Source organism: Schistocerca piceifrons, chromosome 4, assembly GCF_021461385.2.
Source record: "Schistocerca piceifrons isolate TAMUIC-IGC-003096 chromosome 4, iqSchPice1.1, whole genome shotgun sequence".
Classification (NCBI taxonomy): Eukaryota; Metazoa; Arthropoda; class Insecta; order Orthoptera; family Acrididae; genus Schistocerca; species Schistocerca piceifrons.
Window position 1 is genome coordinate 369,813,914 of NC_060141.1, and position 7,568 is coordinate 369,821,481.

The window sequence follows — 7,568 nt, forward strand, 5'->3', positions numbered from 1 at the left end:
TCTCCCCTCCTCTTCCCTTTCCCTGAGAGGTTTTCCTTCCTTCTATGACCCGCATTCTGTGTCTCTGTGCTCCCTTCTGCCTTGCCTTCCTTCTTCATATCCCACTCTACCCGCCTCCTGCCTCTTGGTGCACCCTCTGCCACCCTCCAGCTCTCCACCCCCCCCCCCCACTGACCCTTCCTCTCCCCTCTGATTCCCTCCTCTAAGGCCTCCCATCCAGGCAGGTCCTACCATGGGTTCTTTTTTCCTCATGTGCGCTTTTTTAGTTACAGTCGTTTTTAAGTGTCTCTCGCTCTGTGTGTTTTTATACAGTGGCCAAGTTTTAAGTAGCGTATGTGACTTCATTGTATTTTAAGTGCCACAAAAATTGCCAACTGTGTTATTCTAATTGTATATCGATCTTTTTAACTGTTCGTCAATGAACCTCCCCGTGTTAGTGTATATTTTAAACTTCTATTTTCTCCATTTACTGTGTTTTTATATCGCCCTTTTTCCTCCCTTTTTTTAAAAAATAAGTTTGCTCTTTTATTACTTGTGGGCTAGTCGGCTGAAGAGCGGTGGGTTTGCCGCTGACAGCCCTCCCCTGCCCGTGTGGGGCAGGGGCATGAAATTACAATAAAGAAAAAAAAAAGATGTCTTCGTCAGTCTTCGATGGGTCACCTGAAGATGACTGGCAGGTCTCCAGTCGAAATATCGTTTAATTAATTAAACGATGACCGGCTGCAAGCCCAAAATTTGTTCGAACATTCAATTCACCAGGAATATTTTAAAATTCACGATATTATTACTGTTATAATATTCTTATTAAAGTTGTATTCTATGAATTTTAGCTTTAAAGCTAGAATAACGAATTACAATATATGAATTTTCTTCGGGATACAGAACGCATCAATATTATTTTCGATAATATACACTGAGGTGACAAAAGTCATCAGACAGTCGTATAATCCTATACACATGGCGGAAGTTTCGCGCACGCGAGATATAAAAGGGAGTGCAGTGGCGAAGTTGTCATTTGCACGCAGGTGATCCGTGTGAGAAGGTTTCATTCGTCATTCTGTCTGCGCTACAGGAATTGACAGACTTTGAATGTGGAGTGCTAGTTGGAGCTAGAGGCATGGGACAGTCCAGTTCGGAAATCGTTAGGGAATTCAATAATCCGAGATGTATAGTGTCAAGAGTATACCGAGAATGACAACTTCCAGATATTATCTCTCTTAACCTAACGACCGAGAGCAGTGGTGTTTGCGTAGAATTGTCAGTGTTGACAGACAAGCAACAGTGCCTGATGTAACTGCAGAAATCAATGCGGGACGAACGACGAACATATCTGTTAGCAGAATGCGTCGAAATTTGGTGTTAATGGGCTATGGCAGCAGATGAGCAATACGAGTGCCTCTACTAACAGTACGACATCACAAACAGTGACTTTCCTGGGCTCGTAATCAAATCGGTTGGACCCTAGACGATTGGAAAATCGTGGTCTGGTCAAATGATTGCCAATTTCAAATGGTAAGAGCTGATGGTAGGGTTCGAGTGTGGCGCAGACCCCACGAAGCCATGGACCCAAGTTGTCAACTAGATGTTGTGCCAGCTGTTGATGGCTGCATAATAGTGTAGGCTGTGGTTACATGGAATGGACTGGGTATTCTGGTCCAAATGAACCGATCGTTGACTGGAAACGGCAATGTTCGCTTATTTAGAGACCATTTGCCGTCATTCTTGAACTTCATGTCCTCAACCATGTGGCCGAGCCACAGTTGTTCGCGATTGGTTTGAAGAACATTCTGGACATTTCGAACGAATCATTTGGTCACCCAGATCGACCGACATGATTCCCATCGAACATCTATGGGACATAATGGAGAGGTGAGTTCTTGCACAAAATGCTGCACCGGTAACACCTTCGCAGCTATGGACGGTTATAGAGACAGCATAGCTCAATATTTTTTGAGTCTATAACACGTCGATTTTCTGCACTACAGCGGGCAAAAGAAGTCCCGACACGATATCAGGAGGTTTCCCATGACTTTTGTCACCTCAGGGCAGTAGAAACTCACTGTTATGGTACGCTACTACTTCATTTTCAGACATTTGAATCAGAGAAAGAGAAAAAGGAGGCTACAATGACTGAATTAAGATTCAGTTGGTTAGTCACGGCTCATAATTTCAGTTTCAGTTCAGTGTATCGTGTTGTAGAGACACCCGAACTCAGTTTTAAGGATTCAACAATTGCAAAAACAATAAATGAAGAGTCGCACAAAATGAACAAGCATTCCTAGGAATGTGCTTTGCGCAAAAATTGAGGACGACTTAAATAATGATCTAAGATATAACGGATTTTCAACCGTTATAGATGACAGTTCGGATATTAGCAACATCAGGTTAACGTTTATGTTAGGTGTACAGACTTTCTGAAGTCAAAACAGAACGTATTGATCTAATTTCCATAGGTGGAGACGCTAGGGGTCTGTAAAACCTTTTCAAAAACTGTATAGAGAGGTTTAGGCTATCTCTTGATAATGTTATTGGGTTTTGTGTTGATAATGGACGCGTTGTGTTAGGTAAGTATCAATCATTCAAGACCTGTTAAGTGGAAACTCAGAGATAACTGTGAACGGGTGCTTTTGTCATTCACCACATATCGTGCAGTGGCTAGTTCCAATAGACCCCTAGCCATGTCGAAGCTCTGTTATCTGGAACTGAATTCAACTGTCACAAGATAACCAACATACTGCTGTATTTACAGATGCATTTATTTCACTACCATTTTAAGAAACACTGAAACATTTGACACAAAAAGCTAACAAAACCTGCATCAGAATGACTTCCTGATACCTTCACAAGTTCAAATCCCATAAAAAGATGAAAGTATTTGTTCTATAAGATTAAAATTATTACACTAAGAGCGACCTTGTGAACGGTACACGATCTTTAAGTTCGCCACTGTCGTCCTTGGTGACGCTGATCGTCAAACGGACATAGCTAGAAAGGTATGGACCATAGTTGTTTATAGTTTAAGTTTTTTATTTAGCCTCTATATCTTAGGCTATATTATACATTATATTTGACATGATAGTGTAATGTAGCGGAATTTGAGTGTTATCGTAGCGGAAATAGCTTACTTTTGGTTGGCAACACTGCCAGAGTAGAGTTGTTATTGAGCTTCAGCTCGGAGCAGTCGCACGGAGCCGCGTCACGGATAATTCGGTATGAAGAATTTGCTGTGAAGTGTAACCAACTGTCGAAAGTGTTTCGTCGGTTCGTAGGAGAAAAGTAATTCAATTATTTATGAAAAGGCGCGCAGGATTAGTTATGAGATTTATGGTTGAAACAGTGCCGTGTTTGTGAATCAGTAACATTCGTGAAGGAAGATATTGATAGCAAAAAAATAAATGAAAAAGCATACGTGATCAGTGATTACCTGTTTGATTAGTGTGGAAACTTAGCAATGATTACTTCATAATGAACGGGAAACGAACTTAACACAAGGCTGGAAGAGTTTAGACATCGTTAAGGAAGTGTGCTATGTTCTGAAGGGGCAATAAAACAAAGTAATTTGACTTGTATTGTTATTATTTCAAAGTGACATTTTCAATTTTTCAATTTTCAATTGAACGACTTTAATATTTGAAAAGTGTAGGAGACACGTGTTCGTATTAGATACATGGTCAGGTTTACATCGTAAAGAAGCGTGTTCTCCATGTAAAGCTCCTACACTTCAGTCTCATAGCCCGATAGCAGCAAAAATTAAGATAAAAATAAGCGGAAAAGATATTGACGGGACTATACAACCATGACGGCAAACCCTTACCTGCAAACACATGAAAAATTAATTTAAGTAAAGTTATTTTTTAAAAGTTGGTACAGTCGTTTAGCAGCAGCACAGGCTGAGGAATGGAAGTGACTAGTTGTGGGGGCCCAAATATGTTTTAATAGTAGTACACACTGTATTTACCACAACTGCAAGAGGATACAGCAAAATAAGCACAGTAGCTGCAACAACCTAACTGGTTCCCTTTTAATAATTCTCAGAACAACAGCGCAGATATTTTTAGTGAGTGAAATCCTGGTCCTATTGATTGAGGTAAAATAAAATCATACTGTACAAACATTAAAATACCGTTACCTCCACACTTACATGCAGATTAAATTAAATTCAAAATTTAAGTACATAGGCAAGGTACACATACAAAACTGGCTGTACACAAGTACTTTTACACGAAGTGAAATTCTTTTTATTTGAGCACTAATGCGTCAAGCAATGTTATGAAATAATATCGTACAAGATACTGAAAGAGCTAAACACCAGATGGAAGGAGCATAATTGTGTATTAGCAGTCGCGCATTTGCTATTCCCCGTGAGCAGGCATTCAGCAGTAGAGCGCACGTCTTAACCCTCTACCCACAAGGTGGACGGGAAGAACGTTCACGACACTAGTGCTGCTCGCTTTTCCCAGTTTCTGTAACAATCCTATATTTCGAAGAACTGTAAAATTTACGAATAAACGTTGCTCGTTTTTAAAAAAAATTATTTAAAAAGCAAAAACTTTAGCACTGCTGCTGAGGTAAATTGAAATGCCGGGTTTTACCTGGTTATTAGTAAAAAATAAAAAAAAACCCTGTTATAACCGAGACCAAGCAAATACAGGCAATTCGGAACTAAAATACCGCTATCACTTTTAGTCTGTCGATTTTTACCACATATGGCAGACGGTTAAAAATACATTTCCACAGGCTTCAACCAAATACCAGTGAGACTCCAAGAGAAAACTTAAATAACACTAAAAGTTGTTATTACACACTGAAACGCATGGATGGTTTCCATGGAGAGGCGTATGTACGGGGCGGGCAGCACAAGGGGCAGTGAGTTCCCGTGCCTTTCAGGAACAGACTTCTCGCTCACCAAGACAACACCGGGCGGCCCGTCCTTCGTGCATACGACGCGCTACCTGTGTGTTAGCCAGCGGCTGCCAATCGAGTTCCCGGCCGCTCGCAAGTTCCGGCTGTTCAGCCGCTCTCCACAAGACTGCATCACCGTTGCCGCTGTCTCTCCTATAAACTGAGCTGAACTGTCAGCCATCTTTTCCCAAAAGTATAGGATTTTCACACTCGTTTACGTAAGAGTCGAGCTGCGAGTGAAGATTTCTATTTAAATGTATTGAAGAATTCGTAATATATATGGACGGTTACTAAGCTGCGAATTGCATTAACCGGTGCAAAAATGGTTTTCGCGTGTTTAGATTTCCAAGTGTCACCAAACGAAGAAAAAGGTGGGCGCAAATTACCACAGAGACAACTAGGATCTAGGACCTGACGTCCAGTTGTGTATTGTAAGAATTTGTTAATAAAAGTAGTTATAAACATGAAACCAGTTACATGCAGTTGCGCTTCTTCCCTCAGTCGAAAACTGCTGAAGCAGTTCGTCTCACATATTTTCGATTCCTGAGATATTTTCGCAATTGAGAAAGCGGAGAGGAATATTTGTTGTGATATATCTATAGCTCGTTATCATAAACATATGTACACAAATTGAATAACACTTAACCCTGTTTTTTATATAGGTACTGAACGACAAGTCGTAATTAAGAGAGTTTTATAGCGGATTGGACATTGTGAGGGATCCTGCACAAGTAACATAACCTTTAAAGTGTGAAGTTTTGACCACAACTCAAGAAGCAACAAATTGTCTGTCTTATTCTTGTGTTAATGACAAAAACATTTAACAACAGCGTGACTTCCAGACACGCAAATTTACACCGTGACTTCCAGATACACAAATTGTACAGTTGGTGTACGTGTGTGTGTGTGTGTGTGTGTGTGTGTGTGGAGGGGCACGTGGGGGGTGGAGGGGGTGAGTGGGGGGGAATTCTCACACCTCATTGCTGGTCAAGAACTAATTTAATATAATGGACAAAAAATAATAGCCGGCCGCTGTGACCGAGCGGTTCTAGGCGCTTCAGTCCGGAACCGCGCTGCGCTACGGTCGTAGGTTCGAATTCTGCCTCGGGCATGGATGTGTATGATGTCCTTAGGTTAGTTAGGTTTAAGTAGTTCTAAGCTCTAGGGGACTGATGACCTCAGACGTTAAGTTCCATAGTGTTTAGAGCCATTTGAACAGAAAATAATAAAATATTAGTTTCGGTTAACAGTCCCATATGAACATACTTTTAGGGTTGAGTTCATATATTGCAAAATTCAAGGGGGTTCATAGAAACAGATTTCTTAAAATATCTACTTATGATAAAAAATAAACACCACTTATGCAAGCGCCTATGTACGGGCGAAAACTAATAATTAGGCACAGGTTGTTACTGCTGACGCCCATATTTGAACACACTAGTATCGAGTTCCCAACTCATTACATTTAATGTCCGCTGCTCGTGGTCTCGCGGTCGCACTCTCGCTTCCCGGGAACGGGGTCCCGGTTTCGATTCCCGGCGGGTTCAGGGATTTCCACCTGCCTCGAGATGACTGGGTGTTTGTGTTGTCTTCATCATCGTTCATGAAAGTGGCGAGACTGGACTGAGCAAAGGTTGGAGCGCAGTTGAGCGCCCCACAAACCAATCATCATCATTACATTTAATATTTGCAAACTACCACGCATTTTCCGATCCTACATTTCTGTAGCCGTGTAATATTACATTAAAGTTTTTCTGTTTATGAAAAGGGCATTCTAAATATCTCTACACACATTACTGTTTGGTGCGCTTCATAGCTGAAACATCAAATATTTTATAAGAAATATTGTAAAGAGACCCGTATAGATTAACCACCCACAACATGAACACTGCCGAATCCTCAGGGAAAAAACATGGAATCAGGGAAAACATGGCGGACGATTCAGCCTAGTATATAGGAGCTGTAGTTGCCGCGGTCGCTCACTGATGGAGAAGGTGGCGGTTGCGCAGGCAACAACGCTGATCCACATGTCCTCTCGGCAGAATGAGAAAACTACTCCATTCTTGGAGCCACCCACCGAGCGGGGCATAACTAAGGTCCCGCGAAATCACAGAGGAAGCCGATGATTAATATGTCAAGAATACCTCTCGTGTTACTCGTCAACAAACCGCTCACACACTGAAGAGCCAAAATAGCTGGTACACCTGCCTAAAATCGTGTAGGGTCTCCGCGAGCACGCAGCAGTGGCGCAACACGACGTGACATGGACTTGATTAATGTCTGAAGTAGTGCTGGAGGGAACTGACACCATGAGTCCTGCAGGGCTGTCTGTAAATCCGTAAGTGTACGAGGGAGTGGAAATCTCTTCTGAACAGCACACTGCAAAGCATCCAAGATATCCTCAATGATGTTCATCTCTGGGGAATTTGTCGGCCAGTGGAAGTGTTTTAACTCAGAAGAGTGTTCCTGGAGCCACTATGTAGCAATTCCGGACGTCTGGGGTATCGCATTGTCCTGTTGGAATTGCTCGAGTCCATCGGAATGCACAATGGATATGAATGGATACAGGTGATCAGACAGGATGCTTACGTACGTGTCACCTGTCAGAATCGTACCTAGACGTTTCGGGGATCCCATATCACTCCACTTGCACACGCCCCACACCA